General features: G+C 38.8%; 1 protein-coding gene across 9 annotated transcripts in view; it reads left to right on the plus strand.

The window, feature by feature from the left end:
* Nucleotides 1-1,618: 1,618 nt before the first annotated feature.
* Nucleotides 1,619-27,023, plus strand: part of LOC117400384 (poly(rC)-binding protein 3-like) — a 311,376-nt gene continuing 285,971 nt past the window's right edge. For all 9 annotated transcript variants that reach the window (XM_059022802.1, XM_059022803.1, XM_034000260.3 and 6 more), the window contains exon 1: nucleotides 1,619-2,050. The gene's annotated coding sequence lies outside the window, so the exon portion shown is untranslated. The remainder of the gene's footprint in view (nucleotides 2,051-27,023) is intronic.

The following is a 27,023-nucleotide window of genomic DNA, read 5'->3' on the forward strand; positions in this document are numbered from 1 at the left end:
CTGTGTCTCCAACCATTGGCGTTTCCTTCTATCTGATGACGTAGATATCCTTCTGCCTGGTGTTGATGTCTGAAGTGTAATGCTGGCTCACACACAACAGCTGCGATGCTGGCTCTGGAGATCAACCACAATGCGGTGTCCCCAGCACATCAGAATGACAACCATCTGGATTGAGCTAAGTAGGGTACTTCTCTGGGGTCTTCAAGTGGACACCTTCCATCCTCTGTGTTTCGTCGAATAGGCCACGACACCTCAAGAGGGCCCGACTGTGATTCTGGCGTCCCAACATCACCCCCCTCCATCCCCCACTCAACTCAACCCAGCTTACTTACCTGTACATCAGCGTTTCTTTCTTTCTATTGTGCTTGAGATCCCCAACCAGAATCTTTACGTCTCAACCACAGCCAGTTGCTGCTCCTCTCTGCTGCTTCAGATAAGTTCTTCACTGTGTGACGCAACTCTTGGCCACTGAATCCAATGTCTTTGAGAAACCGGGTTGTAGAGTGTGCCACAAATCCTCGGCAGCCCACCTCCACTGGGTAAACCCGGACTCTCCATCCTCGCTGTTCTGCTTCAGCGGCTAGTTGAGCATACTGCAGTTTCTTCCTTTCATACGCCTCATCTACAGCATCCTTCCATGGCACTGTTAACTCTACTAGGAGAACAAGGACCACAAGACAGTATCTGGTCAAAGGTTTGTGGTGGCAATCTCAGGTGGAAAAACAAACCACTGACCAACATCTGCCAGCATTTTCCACTCTCTAACAGCATCCAGTTGTTGGTTTTAACACTTTTTCTTGGTGGTTGCTCTCCTGGGCGGAGGAATGTTGTCTTTTGTGTGTAATGTTTTGATGGAACTGGTGCAACTTATTGGTCATGTTACTAATTAATGCAAATTAAAAATACCAATTAAATAAAAGAAAAAATACTTTTTCTTGTGGGCTGTGGGCATATTGCTTTATATGTATATTGTAAACGAGTTTACAGTTTGTTAATCAAAAACAATTTAATCTTTCATTATGTTAGTAAACAAAGTTTTATTTATATAAAATACAAATTATTTATTTACTTACATGGTTAAAACGATTTAAATAATTGTGAATAAAGAAAAACAGACACATAAATAAATCTTAAACGCATTACTGTAGTAAGATAACCAAATAACGACTTGCCTAAATAATTCAATCGTCTGTGAAATAGCGCCCCCTCCATCCATATTTTACAACTTTTAGATTTAATGACTCTGTGGTAGGTAGTATTCAATACCTTACAATTATATGGGCAATGTATCATTAAACAGTGTTTATTCACATCAGAGGAAGCAAAAAAGAGAATGGCATAGAGAAAAAGTACAGTGGCCAATTATTGATAAATAACAGTCTGTTCTGTTCAACCTTGCGGTTCCCTCATTAGTTTTTGGCCCCGTACTCCTACTTTCACTCGTCCCAAAGTCGCATTAATAAACAAAGGCTTTATAAATGCATCGTTGGGCACAGTCTGTGTACCGTAGCGTAATGTAGCTGACAGTGGGCTGCGCTTCGGCCCCCGTGACGTCATCGTGTAGTGTAGTGCTGTCGAGATGCAGCTGGGTGCTTTGGTTCAGTTTGTGAGAGGGTAGAAGAAAGCTACAGTAAACGCAGATCCTGGATTAAGCAACACATACAATCAAGCTTTAGCTGAAAAGCAGCTCAATTTACTGTACTTTTTTATTCTGATATTACTGTTATGTTTTTTATTTTTTATTGTATAATTATCATCTGACAGCAGCAGGAAGGACTGTTGGATATTTACTAAGAAGAGAAGAAGACGCAACTGGAATAATCTTATATTATAAACTTCGTGTTTTTTGTTCTTTTGTTATACATATATTTTTGTTTATTCTTAGATCCATTAACACTGAACATTTTCTACTGAGTGACTTCTTCCCTTTTGAAATTTTTTATCTTCCCCGTTTTTCCCTCCCGCTTCCAAACCCTTGTCTGTGTGTTTAACAATATCACACCTCCGCTAAACCCTTCCTTCTCTGACCCCATCCAACACCCCCTGTAAGGTGAGTTTGTCTTTTCATCACTTTTTTTCCTTGTGTGTTGTAGAGCGGCATTTTTTCAGAAGATGTTTTCAATTCGAATTCACGTTCATGTCTTTTGCTAGCCTTCCCTTTTCTTTGCAGCCTCAGCAGCATCATTCAGTTCAGCTCCATCACCCTCAAAGGTAGTTTTTTTCATTAATGTGAAAGCCTTGAGTAGGCTATACTGAAGGTGTGATATTTACAGTGTATTGATGTTTCAGCAGATGTTTCAGCAGTTATTCTAAGCTCAACCTGTGTTTTCTTTTTGTTGTATTTTGCATAAAACAGCGAAAAGTTTTTAATAATGGGGACCATAATAGAAAGAGTGACGTTTTTATTTTGTTTTTTTGTAGCAAAGTTGATGCAGGTGTAAAATGTACTCTTTGCAGCGATCACATGTAAGCGCCTTTCATCTTATGCAGGTGTTACGATTTCATTATTATTATTATTATTATTATTATTATTATTATTATTATTATTATTATTATTATTATTATTATTATTTATAGCAGACGCCCTTATCCAGGGCGATTTACAATCGTAAGCAAATACATTTCAAGTATCACAGTACATGTAATAATACAATTAAGAGCAAGATAAATACAATGACTTTGGTTCAAGCAAGTACAAGTGTCACAAAATACAATTCAATAATACAGCAGATTACAGTGTCAGTGATAGTTACATCAGGATATGATTAAATACTACAGATTAAACACTTGGCAGATTACAGTACTCTGAAGTACAGGATTAAATGCTAATCATGTTATATTAAAAAGAGCAAATGACTAAAACAGTTTTGTAGTTGTACATTTTATCGCAGGATTATAATACCCTATGAATAACCACATGCCCCAACGAATCTTATATTATTTGAATCTGCGCTATTTTTAAATTAAGAATTGAATCAGGCATTAATATATTGTAATTATATCTTGTACTGTATAGAAGCACCATATGAAAAGTCGAGTCAATCGTACCTGGATAATTAACCGGATAAGATTGTCTACATGATGAGGCAGTTCTGTGTATCTTTCTAAAAGTCAATTTACATTAACGTGGAGTTCATATAGGGATCTTACACAAAGGCTGTATTCACACAGGGTCCGTTTCAAATGGACTTGGTTTGGTTCGTTTTGTTTGAAACAATGGCCCTGAATATCAAAAGTGTCTTCCGACTGTCGCTGTCTCTGTCTGTTTTAACCCGACTCTTATCACTAACGTGGTTTCCATCATAAAATTAAACACTTTTCATATGGCCGAGAGCCGCAAGACACATACTCTAAAACGTGAAATGTTTGCGAGCAAGATATTTTTAATATTAGCATTTTTTTCTCTCGAACATTATAACGAAGTATTGCACTTACTCTGTGCAATAGTTGTTATCTCTTAATGGCAGCAAAATACACAAGAACAGTGTATTAAACTTTAAATGTAACACTGGTGTCTTCCCATTATTTCTGTTTATGCTGTATGTGTTACACACTTTAAATAAAACTTATTCATTTATTATGAAGCAAAATATGATTACTGCCCTGATTTCACCAAAAACACCACATAAAAGACAAGCTTGAAGATCTGAATGCTGTTTTTTTTTTTTAATGAGTGCTGCATGAAGTCTTTTGAGAGCTTTGTGGATAAAAGATGCACTGTATTTATTTTAAAAGGGATTACACTACCTGCTCATGACGAGTTGTAATGTATGTAAATATAATATTAATTTTAGACCTGCAATGTAACATTTAAACATGCACTCTCTAGTCTAGTGCTAACACTCCAATTTTATAAAAGATTCATTCATCTGAATAAGGACATGGGTATGAGTGATATTCCATGCCATACAAAACCCGCTTGAGTTGTCAAATCCGCTTCTTTACTGAACGCAGAAAGGAGCATCTGCTGATTGCTGAGGTGACCTTTTAAAGAGGCCAGCTTGTTTTTCTTTAGGTCTGATCCAGGAGGATATTCAGATAAAAATGTGCTGTGATTTGTTTCATAATGATGTTTGAGGTCACTCGCCTTGTACAGACGACAGCGTAAGCGATTTGTTGCAGATGAGACACAGGTTTACCACTGTTTTCAGTGAAAGCAAACTCTTCCTCCCATTGTGGCTTAAAGCCACATACTTTGGTTTATTACTCGTGGAGGGTTTGCTCAATGCCATTGTCTCCAAGAAATGAACAAGCACTTAATTCAAAATTATGAAATTCACTTTCAACTGCACACCCAGCTTTCAGTCGAGGTGATCGAAATACGCATGCGCCAGCTAGCGGTGTCGAAAGTCATCAAGTGACAAAATGTCCTTGCAGTGAACATGCAGGCTCTTTCTTCAGTTCATTCGAGCCAAAAAGTGTGTCACCCAGCATTTTACTGGGAGTGCCCAGCAGACGCATGTGGCTCTAGAGCCAGGGTTTGGCCACCTCTGCTATATTAATGACTTTTATGTACAATGGACAGGTGGGAAAGGTAGTAAAGAAAAACAAAACAGAAGTTTCAGGAGACAGGCATGGGGTTTCCATGCGGGGTAATTTACACATGAAATGGCGATGCGCGTGCACGTTTGGGAAAATTGCTCGTGTAAATCGGGTTGGTGGCCAAAAAAATTGGCCAAAGAGAGGGATAGGGTAATGGTGTACTTTTATTTTTGCGTCACATTTTTGTTTCATTAGCTTGTTTCCAATGTGACTTTTATAGCAGCTTTAGGAAAGAACTTGAACGAGCCAATTAACATTTTCATGAGACACTCATGTTTACTTGTAAGTGGAATGTTGATTTCACAAGCTTTTCCTGGAATCTCACAAGAAATGGAGACTTTCACGGTAAAATACTGAGACCATTTTTTGGGACACTTTTCCCTGCCAAGTTTCACATCTCACGTAAAATAATCACACATGTAAACTGGCCTAATGTTACTGTTTCTGACCGGAACAAAAAATGAAGGCTGAAAACTGATAATTCCAGTTTTCCTGGGATATCTGGTAATCTTAATGTAGTTCCTCAAGACATTTTTTGTTTTTTGCTCTACTTGTTTCCTCAGAATATGAACTAAATCACTAAATGTTTTTCAGGTTACCTTGTATAGTTTGTTTCCTACGTGCAAAAGGACCGAGTCCAGCAGTTGTTCACATTGACGTTTAGCAAGCGAACCAGCTCTTTAGGTGCACTCTGTATGGTTCGTTTCCCAAACAGACTTTGTTGTTCACATTACACACCAAGCGTACCGAACCGTACAGAGTGCGGACCAAACGCTCTAAACAGACCCTGTGTAAACATAGCCAAAGATAAGTGTTGACATTTAGCAGGTTTTAAGTTGCTTTCTGAGTAGCTTTTGAAGCTTGATCAGTTTCAGACAGAGGAAGGAGGATTGTTAGCTTAATGACTCAAATTATAGATATGTCCTTTTTCTACGAATTAGTACAGTGTAGGTTCTACCTTTATAACTTAAGCTGAAACATTTGTACTTTTATTTGTGGGTTATTGGCACAATAAACTTTAAATCATGTTGGAAAAAAATACATCTTTTGAATTATTACTGAATTATTAGTTACTGTCTTTCTTAATCTGTCATATTATAACTTTGTTTAAGCATTGTGAGTCTCAAATTGAAAAGGGTCTGTACATCAAGAAAGACATGTAAATACCATTGTTGTAGTTTTTTTAAATAAATAAACTAGATATCTTCCCCTTAACAGAATGTGGCAACGCTATTTCTTATTTGTAAAAGCCACGCTGGCAAATTTAGTAACCATAAACAATAAGTAACCATTGAACAACATTGGAAGGAAATTAAAAGACAAGACCAAAACTGTGGTCTTTTCTGGGATACTGCCGGCGCCTTGCAAAGGACCATATGGACAGCTGGAAATACAAAATCAAAATGCATGGCTGAAATCGTGGTGCACACAGGAAGGCTTCACCTTTCTTGAACATTGGAGCACATTCTACAACAAGGACTATCTATACAGGTGGGACGGACTGCACTTAAACAGAAAGGGAACCAATCTACTCGGAGAAAGGATCCTTCAGGCGGTACAGAAGCATTTAAACTAGAAAGGAAGGGGGGAGAAAACAAAAAAAACAGAAGGGAGACTACATCAAAACAAGAGCAACAACTCAGGTAAGACCACTATTAAATGTATTTATCTTAATGCTAGAAGTCTCAGAAACAAAATGTTAGAACTTGAAGCTACAGCACTAACAAGCAACTACGATGTGATAGGTGTTACAGAAACTTGGTTGTCTGAGAGTGATGGAGACGAATATAATATTAGTGGGTACACACTGTATAGGAAAGACAGGCAGGACAGAAGAGGCGGAGGGGTAGCGCTATACCTAAGAAATAGCCTTGAAGCCCAGGTGTTAAATCAGGACAAAGAAAACAATGCAGAATCAATATGGGTCAGAATAATGGACACAAATTCAAAGGGCATAATAATAGGAGCATGCTATAGACCGCCAAATTCAGACGCTGAGCAAAATAATCTGTTATACAATGACATTCGAAATGCGTGTAGAAAAGGAGAAGCCATACTAATGGGGGATTTCAACTTCCCCTGTATAAAATGGGAAAACCCAATGGGGGGCACGACGGACGAAATTGAAATGGTGGAAATGACAAATGACTGCTTCCTAACGCAATTTGTCAAGGCACCGACTAGAGGGGAGGCATGCCTTGACTTAGTCTTTTCAAATAATGAAGACAGAATAACTAAAACAGAGGTCAGAGAGCCATTGGCAAACTCAGACCACAACATGGTCTCATTTGAAATATTTTTTAAAACCCAAAAAGTAATGACTAAAGCTAAGGTTTACAATTTTAGAAAAGCAAACTACGAAGGTATGAAACAGAGACTAACAGAAGTAGATTGGAGTAAAATAGAGAAAACATCCACAGAAAAAGGGTGGCTGTTTTTTAAAAATGTAGTACTAGAGGCACAAAACAATTACATCCCAAAAGTAGACAAATCTAAATCTAAAACAAAATGGCCAAAATGGTTTAATAGATCAATTAAAAAAAATATTCAGCGAAAAAAGGCACTTTACAGAGCGTTTAAAAGGGACCAAAAACAAAGCACACAGAAAGAGTACTTGGAACTGCAAACACAAGTCAAAAAGGAAGTTAGAAAGGCCAAGAGAGAGATAGAAATCAATATTGCTAAGGGGGCTAAAACCAATTCCAAAATGTTTTTCCAATATTATAACAGCAAGAGAACATTCAAAGAGGAGGTTAAATGTCTAAGAGACACAAATGGCAAAATCATAGATGAAGAAAAAAAAATAGCAAATATATTAAATGATTACTTTTCACAGGTTTTTACAAAGGAGGACACGGACAACATGCCCCACGTGTCGACCTGTTCCTATCCAGTTTTAAATAACTTTAGCATAACAGAGGCAGAAGTGTTAAAGGGACTAGGAGCTCTTAAAATAAACAAATCCCCTGGGCCGGATGAGATCCTCCCAATAGTACTCAAAGAAATGAAAGAAGTTATTTACAAACCGCTAACCAAGATCATGCAACAGTCTCTTGACACAGGGGTTGTACCAACAGACTGGAAAATAGCAAATGTAATACCAATCCACAAAAAGGGAGACAAAACCGAACCAGGTAACTACAGACCAATAAGCCTGACTTCTATTATATGTAAACTTATGGAAACTATAATAAGATCCAAAATGGAAAATTACTTATATGGTAACAATATCCTGGGAGACAGCCAGCATGGTTTTAGGAAAGGGAGATCATGTCTAACTAACCTACTTGACTTTTTTGAGGATGCAACATTGAAAATGGATAACTGCAAAGCATACGACATGGTTTATTTAGATTTCCAGAAAGCTTTTGACAAAGTCCCGCATAAAAGATTAATTCTCAAACTGAACGCAGTAGGGATTCAAGGAAATGCATGCACATGGATTAGGGAGTGGTTAACAGGTAGAAAACAGAAAGTACTGATTAGAGGAGAAACCTCGAAATGGAGTGAGGTAACCAGTGGTGTACCACAGGGATCAGTATTAGGTCCTCTGCTATTCCTAATCTACATTAATGATTTAGACTCTGATATAGTAAGCAAACTCGTTAAATTTGCAGACGACACAAAAATAGGAGGAGTGGCAGACACTGTTGAAGCAGCAAAGGTCATTCAAAATGATCTAGACAGCATTCAAAATTGGGCAGACACATGGCAAATGAAATTTAATAGAGAAAAGTGTAAAGTATTGCATGCGGGCAATAAAAATGTGCATTATAAATATCATATGGGAGATAGTGAAATTGAAGAAGGGAACTATGAAAAAGACCTAGGAGTTTATGTTGACTCAGAAATGTCTTCATCTAGACAATGTGGGGAAGCTATAAAAAAGGCTAACAAGATGCTCGGATATATTGTGAGAAGTGTTGAATTTAAATCAAGGGAAGTAATGTTAAAACTCTACAATGCATTAGTAAGACCTCACCTAGAATATTGTGTTCAGTTCTGGTCACCTCGTTACAAAAAGGATATTGCTGCTCTAGAAAGAGTGCAAAGAAGAGCAACCAGAATTATCCCGGGTTTAAAAGGCATGTCGTATGCAGACAGGCTAAAAGAATTGAATCTATTCAGTCTTGAACAAAGAAGACTACGCGGCGATCTGATTCAAACATACAAAATCCTAAAAGGTATAGACAATGTCAACCCGGGGGACTTCTTTGACTTGAAAAAAGAAAAAAGGACCAGGGGTCATAAATGGAGATTAGATAAAGGGGCATTCAGAACAGAAAATAGGAGGCACTTTTTTACACAGAGAATTGTGAGGGTCTGGAACCAACTCCCCAGTAATGTTGTTGAAGCTGACACCCTGGGATCCTTCAAGAAGCTGCTTGATGAGATTCTGGGATCAATAAGCTACTAACAACCAAACGAGCAAGATGGGCTGAATGGCCTCCTCTCGTTTGTAAACTTTCTTATGTTCTTATGTTCTCTTATGTTCTTATTGGCAGTGGGCCACTTTGTACTGTGTATTGTCCCATTGGATAAACCACAGCACCACGACCACTTGTGACAAGTTCTAGGTATTGTAATGTGTGCCTTCCTGAATGACATCCATATAAGTAAATAGGTTTGGTTTACTCTTGTTTTTGCAGTACAAGACCTGAATTCTTACAGCGCCCAATTCAAGAGCTGGGAAATAAATCCATGCAATAAATGTGGTTCAATTTATATTTTTATTTTATGAACACATCATCAATGATGAATCCAAATAAAAATGGATATTCATCTGCTTTGTTTTTTGCAATTTTTCAAAAAAAAAAAAAAAGACTGGATTTGGTCTCAAAATAAATGTACATTAATGTACACTAATTAAATATGTCCTATGTCAATGCAGATGTATCAGTTGAAAGAGTTAAGGTTGCCACACACCAGACGCGATATGATTTTTCATTGGTCAACAAGATATTTTCGCAGCGACATGACCACGCAGATACAGAAGCGACACAAAAGCGATGCGACAGTTTGGAAAACTGCCAGATAACACAACTATAAAAAACTGTTATTGACAAAATTATGATCAATACTGGTACATATTCGTCATCATGATATGCTGACAAAAATTACAGATATTATTTTCTCCAAAAAGTAACAATAAGAAAATAAACTGCTTTGGTTTTGGATATACCTTGCCATAACCTTTACCTGTACTTCGAAGACTTGAGCAGAGTAAAATCCTAAAAGTAGTCACAATACACATGGGACTAAGCCACTAAGACAAGACAGGTCAGAAGGTATGTATCTCGATAGGTTCTGTAGCGATTGTCTGACACCTGTTTTTGACAGGAACTGGATATTAGTAGAAGCTGCTGACAGTACTATGGCACCAAGAGCAAGTAATATTGCTAGTATTACTGTACTATGCCACCAGTCATATGTAGGCTTCCAAAGATGTAGGCGGCAATACTGTGACAGCAGGGTGTCTGCAGACTTGCCACAGAACAACTATCTGGATATTTACTGTACAAGACGTTAAACTAGTTTTTGCGATTTTTTGGGCTAAGCATATTGTTTTCTTCTGTCCCTTTGTTGTTTATGTGAATGTTAGAATATTCATTATAAGTCATTCAGGGTATGTCTATTAGAGTACATTTACTGTAGGTGGAGGCAGTGCAAGTTCCCTGAAAACATGTACAGCATGGATTGAAACTAACTAGCCGTGCATCCAGTCTTGGCTTTTTAGAACTACCTTCAATTAAGTATACTATATTAAATAATCAGGAGCCAGGGGTTCATCTTACATGTGCAGCCCCTATTAGTAAACAAACAGACTCTGGTGTGACTTTTTCACTCTGTGATGAGAAATACCATCAGTTCAGACCAGGGAAGTTCTGAAACCCAGGACTAGGTGCAGAACTAATACAAGTTTCATTGCCTGGTACAGTACACTGATTGACTTTAAAAGTGTGTGTTGAGGATGTTCAGTGTGCTGGGTTGCTGTCAGTTCTGTCAGCTGCTGATGAGAATTACTGTACTGCTTATAGATGACATGATAAAGGATAAAGATGTGTTCTAGTCATAGTCGAGGCCATTCAAGAATGAGACTTCAATTTGACGTTTTATGCTAAAGCTGCAAAACTGTTTATTTGATAGATTGAAGACGCACCGGCAAAAGATGACATTACTTTTTTTACAGGCAAGAATAGGAAATAAACACAGCCTTTGGAAGGCAACTACCAATGTTTTAATATTGGAAATAATGGAAAAAATGATTTCAATGAACTGACATGCATATCGATAAAACCACAACAGTATGTCCGACTTATTATCAAACACTTTGTTCATCTACTCAGTTGATAAGGCATTTGTACACAGGGTACTCCAATGGTTCATAAGAAACATAGGGAACATTACAGACAAGAGGAGGCCATTCAGCTTCCAACAGAGTCTCTTGTAACTCATACTGTACCTTTTGGCTGTGGGATTAGTCTGGTTGCTCTTTTTTGGTTCTTGTACATTATTTAACTTGATAAAGAAAAAAGACATCCGTGCAGCATTGCAATGCCAGAAGACATATTTTGTTTACAACACTGCTGTCGACTTTCACTGCTGCAATGCTGGTTGGAGCAGTATGTCAGACTATTAACTTATTATCTGTGCATGTAGTTTCCTTGAATTCTTATTATAGGTTAACTACAAACAGTTTACACTCAATAGGCATTAAAAGCAGTATGCATTCAGGAAGCAAGTTGTTTCCTCGGTCTTGTACTGGATTGCCAAGCAAAAAATATATACTATATTTGTATCACGTCAATAACTATAAAATACGCAATTGTAAGGCATGTATAACTGCTAAAAGTAACTAATAAACATTTTGACTAAAAGTCTTTATCAGTGGAATGTCTGGTCTAGAAGTTTTTATTAATCGAGACATTTGTACTACTTTCTTTTAGTGCTTTGACTATTTTTATAGGTAAAGACAAATGCCATTCCATTAAAATGCTTTTAATGGAATGACATTTGCAGAATTAGATTAAATAATAGAAGTCATAATTTCTTAGAGCTAAACGCACCTCCCTCTGCAGATAGTTTTAAAAGCTAAGGGATGACTCCTGTCTGTGAAACTGAACATAAGGGATTCTGAATGTGACCTCATTTGTTGGTTTAGTGCTGTAAGTATGCTGCACTGTAAGAATAGACATAAAGCGTTTTTGCTTAAATATTTGCAGGGAGATGTGGTGCAGTGAAATTATTTGGTAGTTTATCATTCTGTACTAGTGGTGTTTTTAATGAGCTAATGGTGCTTATAATTAAAAAAAAATTCTCTGTGCACTGAAAACAGAACATCGCAGGCTCCCAGTGTAATTGGTGAATACAGAATGTTAGATTTTGTGTGTTTCATCACTGACCATAAACAATGAGCTGTTCATAGGAACATAACATAAATCAGGTATTTATTCTGTTTTGTTTTGCCTTATATTAGAAATGCAATTTTCTTTGATAAACCATTTGCAATGGTAATAAAGCATTTTAAAATGGTTTGCTACTTGTGCAAGGAGGTCTGATTGTTCAGTTCACAGATTTAATAGTAAAACAAATAAGAAAGAAAAAAATAACTAGATATACAGCCAATCAGTCGATGTACAATATCACATACAAGTTATCACTAAGGCTAATAAATCATTCTTTGGGCTCCTGTATACAAGAAACAGCCCCAAGGAAATGGGTTGAAGTAATGAAAGATTATGTTTGTTAAGTATTTTGTTTTTACTGTGATCCATATATTATTATAACCAAATGCAATCTAAAATATAAATGCTTCTGAAAATATTAAAATTGAATATGTCTGCTTTAATAATATTGGCCTATAATATTGGCCTATTAGCCGTAGTAGAAGTTATGAGCTATGGCCAAAAGTTTTGCATCACCTACAATTTTAGTATTGAGACATATACTACATGAAAATAATTTAGATCTTTTATTTAAAATCTTGTAATCAAAGAAACTAGGATATTGCAAAAGTCTACTGGAAGCCATCTGTAAAACTCAACTCTTCCCTTCCGGACAATATAGCACTCTGCCTTTAATGCACTTTAACTTGCATTTATCTGCTCCCTATTTTACTGTATTTAATCCTGCACTTAATCCAATCTGTAGTATTTTGTATATCACATGCACTCATATCTAATCCTGATGTAACTATCAACACTGTTATCTGCTTTTGAACTGCCCCGATATCAAATCGTACTGTGTTTTGTATTTGCTCTTATTAGGACTGAAGTGATTGTATTTTGTATCTTCCTCTTAATTCTTAATATGTATTTTATTTTGTATATTACTGTAAGTCCCCCCTGGGTAAGGGTGTCTGCTAAGAAATAAATAATAATAATAATAATAATAATAATAATAATAATAATAATAATAATAATAATAATAATAATAATAATATAGTATTTCATGTTAGATTTCAAAATGTCATATTTTTCAATTGTCAGTTTTTAACGTAACATTATTCTGCAGGTTTCATTCGACTTTATGAAGCAAAATTAGTTCATTCTATAGGGTGATGCAAAACTTAACAGTAGTGGTCCTTAGTAGCAGTCGTTCAATTGTAACAAGCAGACAGTGAATGGAAGGAGTTACATACTGTCTTTTTAAAGCATTATAATTCATTTCCTGTGCCTTTTAGGACACTTGGCTCGTTAATTTGGCTCTTCAGTTCTACTCGTCCATTAGAGTGATTTATGACACTACTCGGGATGAAAAGAGTAAAGCCATTCCCTGTCCTTGATACCAGCATTGTGTGCGAAGGCATTGTGTAACATATCCAAATTGAACTAGAGTTATTTAAAAACTGGAAACATACGTTTTCATGACTTGAACTTATGTGCTATTTACACATGAAGAAGAAATTCCAATTACTGCACAAAGATCCTCCAGTACTGCAGCAGTGCATACGTGTTATAAATTGTGCAGTATAACAAGCATGACAGGATAAGATGAAATACAGTTATATAAAACATCGCAAATCCAAACGTCAGTAATCCAGACTGTTCAAAAATCCAAACAACATTAATGTCCCCCGAGATTTTGTAGTACTGTGTAGGCCCAATACATAGTTTCAGCCAATCAGAGATTAGTTACAGCAGATGACAAACCTTTGGATAATGCAACGTCCTGGTTTGTGCAAGAACGATCCCATGGCACTTCACTGTCTGGTGTAATTCTTTGTGAACAAGCAAGGATTTATTATGAAAAGCTGCATGGAAACAAACACAATTTTGATGCTGAGAATTTTACTGGAAGCACAGGCTGGCTAAAGCATTTTAAAGAACACAGTATTAGGGATCTAGACATCGAAGGTGAGCAACTGTCTGCTGACATATCGGGAATTGATTCTTTCTGTGAAAAATTTATGTTATGAAGTTATGAGGTATTGTACCGTAGTGTTGTTTTTCTAGCGTACTGTAATGTATATTAGGCAGTCTTTTTTTCTTTTCTTCTGAGAGTGATGCAGCCTGCTACTATAAACTATTTCAGTACTGTTTTTTTTCCTGTACTGTGTACTAAATCATATTGTTGTTTTAAATTTATATTAACTGGACACGATCAAGGGCTGCATAGAGGAAGAGACCTCAGGACTTGATAATAGGAGATATGTGCTTATGACTTAGAGAAGAGTAAGGAGATTCCCCTTGGCTCGCGGAGAGCTGCCCTCGCGGAGGTGAGACCGAGTCTCCAAGGCTGGGAACCAACCGATACTTCCACCAAGGGGGATCTAGAGGAGAGAATGGAAAGGTGACAGTGATAGTTAAATTTGGCCAGGGGTTCCCCTTGACTCGCAGAGAATCTTCCTTGCGGAGGATGAATCCAGCGCCGGCTGGGCTTCTAGGTTGGGAAGTGAGCTTCACATGCCCCCAAAAGAGACCCTTGGCACCCCGCAACTGCGCCACCAATGCAAAACAGATTTATTTTTTTAAACTCAGTGGAGAAGAAAATAAAAACCTTTTTGGGAGGAAACCTCTGGTCCTGTTGGAGAGATGGACCCCACTCTGGGCATACTAGTAATACTATGAAGGGAGAAGGACAGAGAATTCAGAATAGCGGAGAGAACCAAATAAGGCAGCAAGACAAAGAGATTTGCTGACTAGATTGTTGAAAGGAGAGAAATAACCTAATTGTGATTTGGGAAATATAATGTCTGTAGTAATTGGAATGCAGAAGGCAGAGTAGGCTAACCAGCCAGTTGTGTAGAAGGAGCAAGGGCGGTGGCCCTGTATTCTTGAGCTGATGAGCAGAGATTGCAGCGTGGAGAATACAGTTGGAAAACAGGTTGATTGATAATAGAGGGACCAGAGGGAGGCTGCAACGACAATAGGAAATACAAGGAGGGCTGAGGATTTAGACCGAGGGGAGAGATTTTGGATTTCCGAGGCCATGCACTGGAGAACCATTGATTGTGAAAATACCGCTAAAGCTGTCAGTATGTAAAGTGAGATCGTGGGGGCAGATGTGAAATCATTGTAGAACATAGAGGGGCCATTCTAGTGCTACAGGAGGGAAGTCCGCATCCTGATATATTTCCTTGCTTCTGAAGAAATATTAATATTGGAGTTGAGATCTTTGCTGATGTAGAGAGAGCGAGAAGACATGAAATAAGTGTGCAAGGAATTCCATTTTGAAATAGTGCGACTGATTTGAAAGGATTGATTGAGTGAATGAATACGTTCCGGTTTATCGGCTGGGAGATTTGCTTCGAAGCGGCGGGTGTTTAATGTTATTCCGAGGAATTCTAGTGAGTGGATGGGACCTACTGAGAGAGGGGAACTCTGACTGTAGCGAAGAGTGATCTTGTAAATGCCACTTCTGGGGGGGAGAAAGTCATATAGTAGGTGCAGTAGGAAGAGTACACTATGTGTTGAGCAAAATCTTGGGGCTGCTGTGGCAGCCAAATGTTAACAGAGTAGTACAAGAAAGAAAGAAAAAATAATGACAATAATAATTGCCCCTTTCAATACTAAAGAGATAGCTAGTTTGAGGGAATGAGTGAGTTAATGCTACTGATTTGCGCACCGTGAGGGGAGGAGAGGTCGCTTCTTGCGAGAAATTATTTCTCTTGTGGCAACCCTGATAGGACTGATTTTGAATTGAGGGAAGGGCACAAGGAAGGGGCCCTACATGAAGCATTTTGCAATCTCTGAAGCTATGTGAGTCAACAATTTCTGGTTCCGTTTGTGCAAGTTGTAGATTTTTTTATTTTTTTACAATGAACAGGGGATGATGGAATGTATTTTAGTCCGGTAGAGAATCCATTGGAAAGTCCAGAGATGAGGTAGGAAATTCTTTTGCGATTGGGGTGAGACTGGGATGTTGATGGATGCGGAATCAGTGATTAGAGATGATTGACATTTGTAGGAGAACGATGGATATGGAGTGCGCGTCACCTCAGACACTGCACATGTGCAGGAATTGGTATTGTTTGGCTGCACAAAATGTAGCATTGAAATTATTACATATCTGTATGCCGCCTGATTATTTAATTGGGCATTCCGTTATATCCTTGGCAGTGGAAGTAGCCGGAGGGCTGATGAATGGATAGAGAATGTTTCAAAGAGGTGGTTCTTGAAGCGGGGATGTGTCTTGGAATGAAGGGGCGGCTTCCTTTTTTTTTCACGAAATATAATAGACCTTTCATTATTTGGTATCATAGAGAAACAGTGGAATGCCCCCAGAGCATGCTGTGTTCCAGAAAGTCCATGAAATTATGTGAGTGCGGTATAAGACGCAATCTCAGAAAGTATTGCTGTAGTGCATTTAATTTATAAAGGGTACACTGCACCAGGGCTTATGAATGTTTTAAGCAACACAAATATTGCAAAACTACAAAAGGCAGGTAGTCAGGGGTTACTATTATTGTTCTAAAATGGATAGACAGACAGCCTCCATATACCCCCAGGTTGTGATACAGTCAATAAGTTGTGCTACAGAAAGTCCTATGCAAGTTTCATAACAATTGGACAAGCAGTTCTCCACTATCCTTCTGATTGCTGATGACGTACACATCATCACCAGTAGGGGATGTAATGCTTTATACAGGCTGTCCATTTAATAGAAATGTTATTGATATCACATTGTTTGTATGACAGGGTAATGACTGCACATTAAGATTAGCTGTAACTATACATGAAGGGTGAGTGGTAGAAGAGCCTATAATACATGGGTTTGGAATAAAGCCACTAATAATAATAATAAACACAGAGCACTGCTGCAGAACACAGACTACTGAGGAGGTGCTGAAACACACAGCAAGTGGAAACTGAACGTGAAATATAGGCAGCTGTGGAAAATTTGAGAGCTACAGTGCCGGTAGGCATGGCGAAAGCCAGGATAGGACAATCAATCCCATGAGTCAATGCACGTACCCATGATTCAATGGGTGTATCCCTACAGCCGCCATTATTGGAGCCCGCTCAGAGTTGTGGAAGCAACGGAGATGTGACGGTAATGTAAACACAGAGCACTGCTGCAGAGCACAGGTAAACAAACATCAGACAAACCTTTCCTGTAAGAAATCTGATGACCAATATAAATTTTCTCACTACCAAACCATGGAATTTTCTGAGCTTTTGAAGGAGCCGTTTCTGTTTACGTTCGGCAAGAAGCTTTTCTCAGTAGGGTTTTCAAGTCGATGTGTGTAGGGCAGTACGTGCAGAAAGAATAATAGCTTCAGAAGCCTGTATGCCCGGGAGGTGGGAACGTGCTGGGCTGTGTAGTAATACATGACCGAAAACAGGCGAGACAGCTTTGTCCAGCAGTACTGAGGGTAGAATGGTCAGCAACGTTTGTCAGCTGTGCTGCGACAAGCAAAAAGCAAAAACAAAAAAAACAAAAATGCAAGACAGAGAGCAAACTCAAGGCTTTGGGTTTAAATAGGGGATTAGCAGATGTTATTGATAGGAGGAAGTAGGGGGAGGAGCCTTCGTTCATGCCCCTGAATAACATTAGTTTACGTAATAGTGTTTAAATGTGCAATACTGTATTTTCGTTTCTTTCTTGAATAAGTACAGTGTTTTGTATACCAATATGCAGTGCTTAATGGAAATACAGGACAAGAACTAAAAATCACAAATCTGAACAACCACAATTCCAAACTGAAAGTATGTATCAGCTAAAACCATTACCTTAATGCACCAAGTATTAATTAATGATTCAGTACTTTCCTTTTTTTAAGACAACATTTTGCATTGCCTGGCTGAGGGCAACAGATTTCTGCAGCTACTGCACTTTACACAGCAGCTCTTTAAAGCAGACAGGCGCTCAGCGCTGCTTTAATAATTGATGTGACTACATTCAGACCTAATAGAGATAGCTGGGTGACTGGCTTGCTGATGACAAAATTTGGGTGCAGGTGAAGTGGCTGCAGAGAGACCAGGAATTGCATCCATCTGCTGTGCTAATTATAGAGGTTGCCTATGGTGAAGATCTTGAAAGGAGCGGAAAAAAAGTGGTGGCATGCGCTGTCATACTGCAGAACAAAGCCTGTTAAGGATGTGTCTTCGGCATCTCCTATCTCTGTGATATTGTATCTTAGAATAGCTAAAACTCTATTTGACCTACAACAAGGGAAACTGTTGGGTGGATATAAAGACCTAATTCAGTTTTCCTTTCCACCTACAGCTCTTGTAGAAATACTGGTGTACCTCTGAAGTAATTCAGAATTATTGGGAAACTGGTTAATGCTACAAAATAGATGTAACAAACAACTTGAGCACACTTATGAGCAGAGGTGCAATCGGCACCCTAATTTCGTATTCGATTATCGTATAGACGTTTATCAACGATAATCGATGCATTGATGTTTTATTTTTCAAAGTAAACAGACGTTAGTTATTATTTTTTTAACAAGATCTAATAACTAAAAACACTGTTGTGCATAATAGTTAAACAAAAAGGCATGACTTCAAATTAGAAAACTTCCGCCACTTCCTTGTAAAAAAAAGAAATGCAAAGGACTTACTTTTAACAACTGAAAAGAATATGCATGCGTCCGCATCAGGATTTCCATTACACGAGAGTGCTGATTTGAACTCGGCTCTCGCCAAGATAAGCACCAACTAAGACGTAGCTTTACAGTAAACTAATGTGATCCATATGCGTCTCCATCCATTTACGTTTCCTTCCATATGATGATGTAGATATCCTTCTGTCTGGTGTTAATGGCTGAAGTGTAATGCTGGCTCCAGGGATCAGCTTATTTTGCCTCCCTGGCGCATCAGCACACACAACGGCTGCGATGCTGGCTCCGGGGATCAACCAAAGTGCGGCCTCCCCAGCGCATCAGCATGACAACCGTCTGGATTGAGCTAAGTAGGGTACATCTCTGGGGTTTTCAAGTGGGCACCCTCCATCCTCAGTGTTTCGTCGACTAGCCCACGACACCTCAAGAGGGCTCGACGGTGATTCTGGCGTCCCAGCATCACCCCCCTCCGTCCCCCACTCAACTCAGCCCAGCTTACTTACCTGTCCCCAGCCAGAATCTTTCCGTCTCAACCACAGCCAGTTGCTGCTCCTCTCTGCTGCTTCAGATAAGTTCTTCACTGTGCGACGCAACTCTTGGCCACTGAATCCGACGTCTCTGAGAAACCGGGTTGTAGAGTGTGCCACAAATCCTCGACAACCCACTTCCACTGGGTAAACCCGAACTCTCCATCCTCGCTGTTCCGCTTCAGTGGCTAGTTGAGCATACCGCAGTTTCTTCCTCTCATACGCCTCATCTACAGCGTCCTCCCATGGCACTGTTAACTCTACCAGGTGAACAAGGCGTGCTGATCCAGACCACAAGACAATATCTGGTCGAAGGTTAGTGGTGGCAATCTCAGGTGGAAAAATAAGCCGTTGACCAACATCTGCCAGCATATTCCAGTCTCTAGCAGCTTCCAGTTGTCCTGGGCGAGGATTGGTTTTAACACCCTTTCTTGGTGGTTGCTCTCCTGGGCGGAGGAATGTTGTCTTTTGTGTGTAATGTTTTGATGGAACAGGTGGCAACTTATTGGTCATGTTACGCTTGTCTTCCAATGCTAAGGCCAAACATCGCAGCACCTGGTCATGTCGCCAAGTAAACCGTCCTTGGCTAAGAGCCACCTTACATCCTGTCAAAATGTGCCTTAATGTTGCAGGTGATGAACACAAAGGACATGAGGGATCCTCTCCTACCCAGAGGTTTAGGTTCTGTGGTGATGGGAGAACATCATATGTTGACCTGATGAGGAAACTGATCCTGCTCTGTTCCATTGACCATAGGTCTTGCCAGCCAATCTTGCGTTTTTCCACACTCTCCCATCTCATCCATTCTCCCTGTTTGGCCTGGGAAATGGCCTTTATACACCTCATCCTCTCCTCCTGCTTTTGCACCTCGTTGACTACCAGCTTCCTTCTTTGAGCTGGGGCCGCCTTGTGCCATGTAGGAGGAGTTGAACTAAAACCAAGACCCCCTCTTCCATGCTGAACTTGCCCCATGATATCACCAATTCGAAGGGCAGCCTTTGCATCTTCCACAGCTTTCTTTGCCGCCCACTTTCTTCCAGTTTTCAACACAGGTGCTGCCTCCCTTACGCATTTATCGCGTGACTCTACTAATGTCATTTCCAGTCTGACCTTGGCACACTTAAACTCCTCGGTTAGAGCAGAGACTGGTAGCTGCAGTATTCCTTTACCATAAAGTCCCACTCTGCTGAGGCAGCGTGGAACTCCCAACCATTTCCTGATGTATGAACTGATTAAAGCTTCCAGCTTCTCTACTGTTGTCAAAGAAACCTCGTACACAGTCAGTGGCCACAGCAACCTCGGCAGTAGACCAAACTGAAAGCACCAGAGTTTTAGTTTACCTGGTAGAGCGCAGCTGTCTATGCTCTTCAACCCTTCCACTGCTTGTTGTCTAACTTCTCCCACACGAACTGTGTCCTTTAGATCCCCGTCGTACCATCTCCCAAGACTCTTCACTGGCTTCTCAGACACTGTTGGTATTGCCTCACCATTAATGAAGAATGTTTTATCTACTACTTTGCCTTTAATTATAGAGATGCTCCTTGATTTAGTGGGCTTGAATTGCATTCGTGCCCATTCAATGTTATTGGTTAATTTGCCCAATAATCGATTAGTGCAGGCTACTGTTGTAGTCATGGTTGTCATGTCATCCATGTATGCTCGAATTGGTGGTAGTCGCATTCCAGAAGCCAAGCGCTCTCCTCCTACTACCCATTTTGATGCCCTAATGATTACTTCCATTGCCATGGTAAAAGCCAGTGGAGAAATGGTGCATCCTGCCATTATTCCAACCTCTAGGCATTGCCATGTAGTGCTGAATTCTGAAGTTGAAAAACTAAATTGCAAATCTCCAAAATAGGCTTTCACTAAATTTGTTATTGTCATCGGTACACTGAAAAAATCAAATGCTGCCCAAAGTAGTTCATGTGGCACTGAACCATATGCATTAGCCAAATCCAGGAATGTCACATGGAGCTCCTTCCTCTCCTTTTTAGCTGATTGAATTTGTTGCCAGATCACATTGATGTGTTCTAAGCAACCTGGGAAACCTGGAATGCCCGCTTTTTGTATTGAAGTGTCAATGAAGCAGTTCTTTAATAGGTAAGCTGACAATCTCTGAGCAATAATGCTGAAGAAAATCTTGCCTTCTACGTTTAATAGGGAAATGGGACGAAACTGACTGATGCTTGTAGAATCTTTTTCTTTAGGTATAAAGACTCCACCTGCTCGGCGCCATGCTCTTGGTACAACCTGTTTTTCCCATGCCACTTTCATCAATTTCCACAGAATTCGTAGAACTCCTGAAGCACTCTTGTACACTCTGTACGGAACTCCATTAGGCCCTGGAGATGATGAAGCCCTTGCTTTAACATTGTAATAATAATAACAAATACTATATTTTAACAGAAGTAATTTCTGAACTATGGTTGTTCAATACTGTTTACATTTTATGTCCAAAAACAAAGCATTTGAATTAATCTCACAAACCCTGACTAATGTAACTATCATACTAAATTCAGCTTCTTCTTTTTATAATATTGCCATATAATCCAAACACAACATGCTTTGAAACAAAATGTGATTGGTAGATTTAATAGATAAAAAAAAAAAACGGGTATCCTAGCAACACGCAAATCTGCCATACTAGTACTAGAAGCAGCGCACTCACAATCAACGTTTTAATGCAAACCGGCAACAGGTGACTTAAAACTGGGTACTAATTTCTGCTTGCTTTGTTTTACTGAATGTTTCATTGTTCCCTTGGTTCAAATTTAATTTTGATATAAAAACCTTAATACATCTGGACCAAAGTTGCAGAGTGGTTTTATAAACAATACCTAAAAGCTAAACAGAAGTTCTTCACTTGATAACATCTTATCAGTGCTAAATAGCCAAAACAGACATCACAGTAACACCACTGCTTGGAATGCATGATAAATATAAAGTCTATGCCAGCTTTCACAGAACTGAGAGCTGTTTAAACCAGCTTTTTAAACCAGTGGTTTTTCTTGTTTTCCTGATTATTTCTTTTTTGGTGCTCCAGAAGAACCCTTGTCACCACTAATACAGCCCTGGCTTTGTCTCTGCTTGGAATCATGTTAGGGGAGCTGGCTCTCGGGTCGCCTGCAACTTTTCCCTAATCGGCTGCAATCTCTGCAGTATGAACCAAGGGACCATAACACCACTCACTCTTTGTTAACCTCCCTCAAAGAGACAGCTTTGACTTTGTCATCTTTATGACAAATGACTTACCTGTACATACAAGATTGCAGCAGTCTGCAAACTCTACTGCAGCGGTGATGTCAAGAAGATAAAAAAAAAGAATACAGTATGTATCATTTCCCAAAACAAGTTTTGGCTCTTTGATCCAGACTCCCGCTCTCAAGCGTTAGCTAAAATATATGTATTGGTTGCATGTTCTTGCCAATGCCCTCTCTTTGGTTGTTGAAAAATTAGACTGCAAGTTCTCATTTGTTATGTGTTCTGTGATTTTATTGTCTATGATTTTATTTCTCAGATATTCTGTGCTTCAGTTTGTTCTGCTGTTTTTGTTAGTAGTGCTCCCTTGTTACAAGGAGGTCCTTTATGTGGCAGAACTGGTGTTAAAGGTCATGTGTTCATGGCCCCCATTTGCCACATAATACCTCCACTAGCACTTGCATTCTCCTTATAAGGCAGAACACAAAAGCATAGTAAACTGTAATGTAATACTAATACAAATGACTGCTACTCTGCTTCTTCATATAAAACATAATAACTACAGCCCTCCTATGAAAATTGGAATCACAATTTCTATCTTATAATAGTTTTAATAGTCCTGTTGTAAAGAACACATTGCTTGTTGCCCAAGTTCTACTGCACTTGATATTTGAAGTGAGGTGTTGTTCATTTGGGTAGTTATTGCATAAACATTTACACTCAATCTGTACTTTGTGAATTGTTTGAACCTGTATGTGCTATCCAAGTAAAAAAGACAATTGTTTGTTCTTTTCAGTCTAGATAGCATGGTATTGCTGAACTGTATGCCACTCAAACAGACATCTAAAGATCTAAAGTATGTTACTGTCATTAGGTTAAATTTAAATTAAACATTCAACAAAAATGCAGTCAGGCTTCCTTTGGCTTTTTGTGGCTCTTGTGTTTAATGGATGAAGTAAGATGCAAACACAAAACACAGCCTATATTGCAGGGTTTTTTTTTTTTACTGACTTTAGAATACAAATTCCATTCTTGGTCATCAACCTTCCCACTAAAACACGGCGTTCCACTTTAATCAATGGAACTGATTAATGTGTAGCACATGCTTTTTTTTATGTAAACCGGCTGTTCCTTAAGGTAATCATAGTGCATGTATTTTGTAATATGTCAAAGCTGCATTACCTTTCAAGGCTGCAGATCTGACTAGTGCTCTGTCGACAGGTGCTTCTGTAAATGATCGATGTTTTACAAGGAACATAGGCAAAAGCCACAAATCTATGCACCATTTTGACTTCACTGCAAATTTCCACTCCTAACTTTCCTGATAAACCTAGAGGCTAGAGTAGATACTTATCTGTCTAACACAATTTAGCCACCTTGCAGACTTGCTATCACACTGAATCAGTATCATCTTTGTTACCCTGGCTGAGCCTACTGTCTGTTTACTGTGATACAGCAGGTGTTCCATCTTGACAGAGTCAAAATTAGGCTGGTATTAATAAATAAAAAGCAGTAGCTGTGCCTTCACAGGTGGGAGAGTGCATATAAGGCATTAATGAGGAAGGATTGGGGGAGCTCAGAATTTAAAATGTCTGCTAATTTTACATAAACTATAAAAATAAAAGACGGTAAAACTTCTGTTAATTTTAAAGCATTTCAAGTTCTCTTACGCACTCTCGTTTTTTTTTTTTGTTGTTTCTTAATTTGTAACATTTGCATGATTTTTTTTCTCCTTTCAAAAAAAATAAAAGCTGGAGGTAATGCTCCATGTTAATAGGCAAATTAATGATTGGGTTAAAAGAAACAAACACATACATTGCACAATCAAATTAAGAATATTTTATAGTCTTTATTAACAAGCCCTATTTTGACATTCTTGTTTCTGGATTACTTCAGAGGTAATAACTTATGTTGCATCTTGTTAAGTCAATGAGAATTGATTTGAAATTGATTTTGACGGAATTAGCACACATACTAGAGTGACAGGTAGAGTTGAGGTTTTACATAATTGTGAAGGGAATTAGACCTACAGTAGGTGGGATTGTGGATGTTGTTATCCACATTTTATTGTGTAAAAAAATTGAATGCAAAATTATGTTTTTGGGTGTGTTTAAGACAAAATAAAATTCTAAGAATGTATTTTATTTCTTATATGTATGTCTCTTTGAAATAGGTCTCTCTTTTTTCAAGACAGATGTAACCTTAATCTGTAAAAATTGAAAAAAGATAAAAAATGTAAAATGTTACTATGCAATGCATGTTAGATTGGATTGCGAGTGTATCATTTAATTCCAAAATACTGATTAAATAACATTAATGTATCAACTTTATTCAAAGCTCCTTTGAATCCAACTCAATACATTTTAGCTAGGAAATGGGGTTTCAGGAGAATACAAATGCACACAATATTCTGATACAAATGTGGCACTATTTTCAGTTGTTTTCATTATTGATAATATGTTACTTAGGAAAGGAAACGGATATGAGAACAGTGAGTACTTTGCAAAGGAATAGCTCAAGATCTGCAGTTAGCAAAGACATGGAGCTCCAGGTTTGTGTCTGTGGCTGGAGAAAGGGACAACAGTTAGGGGTTTGAAGATTCATCAAGGGAAAATGAAATTCTTGAGGGAGAAGGGAAAGGGCCTCATATTGATCAGTACTTTTTTTGAAGTCAGTCAAGTCAGTCGAATGAAATCCAGCGTCAGAAAGCAAACCACAGTTCGCAGGATATCAGCACCCCTGTCATAGATGAGAGGTGGACTTGCATAAACCTAATGATCCTTGTGAACCCGGTCAGATTAACCAGCATAAGAGAGAAAAGAACCTCAATGGGCACAAACCTGGAGTTAAATGGCCGAGATCTTCTGAGAAAACAGCGTGGGACACAGTAAACACTGATCTCTGTTTTGCATTGGAAAGGTTAGATGGAACAGTCAAAGCGAGAGGTTTGGAGTTGAAAAAAGAAAGGAGAAAGTACAAACTATTCCTGTAAAGTATAGATGGCAGCAGGAGATTGAACGCTTAGTTAGAGAAAGGAGGCATCTGAGGAAGCAATGGAGGAGAGCAGAATAAAGTCAGAAGGAGGGACTCAATCTCTTACAAAGGGTCATAAATGATAAGATTGCAACATTACGTAGAGCTGAGCGCCTACAGAAAAGAAAGCATGCGAGAAATAACTTTTATAAAGACCAATTCAAATTTGCAAAAAAGTTATTCACCAGGGAAAAAAATGGCACACTAAAAGCAACTAAGTCTGAGCTGGAGAGATATCTCGATAAAACGCACACAGATTCAAAAAGGCAGGAGCCTATGTCGATTCCTTCAGACATCCCACTTATCAATCCACCAGAATACCAAATGGAGGACTGCTCACCTAAGTGGAAAAAAGTAGAGCAGGCTGTGAAAAAGAGTACCCCTGGTGTTCTATGAATCCTGTGGAAATTGATGAAAGTAGTCTGGGAAAAAACAGGTTGTACCAAGAGCATGGCACCGAGCAGGTGGAGTCTTTATACCCAAAGAAAAAGATTCTACGAGTATCGGTCAGTTTCACCCTATTTCCCTGTTAAAGTGGAAGGCACGATTTTCTTCAGCATTGTTGCTCAGAGATTGTCAGCTTACCTATTGAAGAACTGCTTCATTGACACTTCAGTACAGAAAGCCGGTATTCCAGGTTTCCCCAGGTGCTTAGAGCACAGCAAATTCAAATAGCTGAAAATGAGAGGAAGGAGCTCCATGTGACATTCCTGGATTTAGCTAATGCATACGGTCCAGTACCACATGAGCTTCTTTGGACAGCATTTAAGGACAATAACAAACTTAATGAAAGCCTACTTCGGAGATTTGTAATATTGTTTTTCAACTTCAGAATTCACCACTACATGGCAATGTCTAGAAATTGGAATAATGGCAGGATACACCATTTCTCTACTGGCTTTTAACATGGCAATGGAAGTAATTATTAGGGCATCAAAATGGGTAGTGGGAGGAGAACGCTTGGTTGCTGGAACGACAGCCACCAATTAGAGCATACATGGATGACATGACAACCATGACTACAACAGTAGAACTAATCAATAACACTGAATGGGCACGAATGCAATTCAAGCCCACTAAGTCAAGGAGCATCTCTATAATTAAAGGTAAATTAGTGGATAAGAGGTTTTACATTAATGGTGAGGCAATACCAACAGTGTCTGAGAAGCCTGCGAAAAGTCTTGGGAGACGGTATGACGGGGACCTAAAGGACACAGTTTGTATGGGAGAAGTGAGACAAAAAGCAGTGCAAGGGTTGAAGAACATAGACAGCAGCGCTTTACTGGGCAAACTAAAACTCTGGTGCTTTCAGTTTAGTCTACTGCCAAGACTTCTGTGGCCACTCACTGTGTATGAGGTTTCCTTAACAACAGTAGAGAATAAGTCCATACGTCAGGAAATGGTTAGGAGTTCCATGCTGCCTGAGCAGAGCTGTAATTTCCAGGGGATTACAGTCCCGTGGATGACAAATCAATAAATCAATAACACATATACCATGATTACCTGGATTCTCTTGGGAAGAGCGAGATTTATAACTTGCTCCATAGAAAGACGTATTTTAGCAATATTCAGTGAATTGTCCGGTCACAGAATTATGCTGGTGTTTTAAAATAAAAAATAGTAAAAAGTACTAAAAACAGACTGGCTTGAATATTCCTATACCACAGAACTGTGGCTGTGTGGTCCACTGGTTAAAGAAACAGGCTTGTAAC

The sequence above is a fragment of the Acipenser ruthenus genome, chromosome 4, assembly GCF_902713425.1.
Source record: "Acipenser ruthenus chromosome 4, fAciRut3.2 maternal haplotype, whole genome shotgun sequence".
NCBI lineage: Eukaryota > Metazoa > Chordata > Actinopteri > Acipenseriformes > Acipenseridae > Acipenser > Acipenser ruthenus.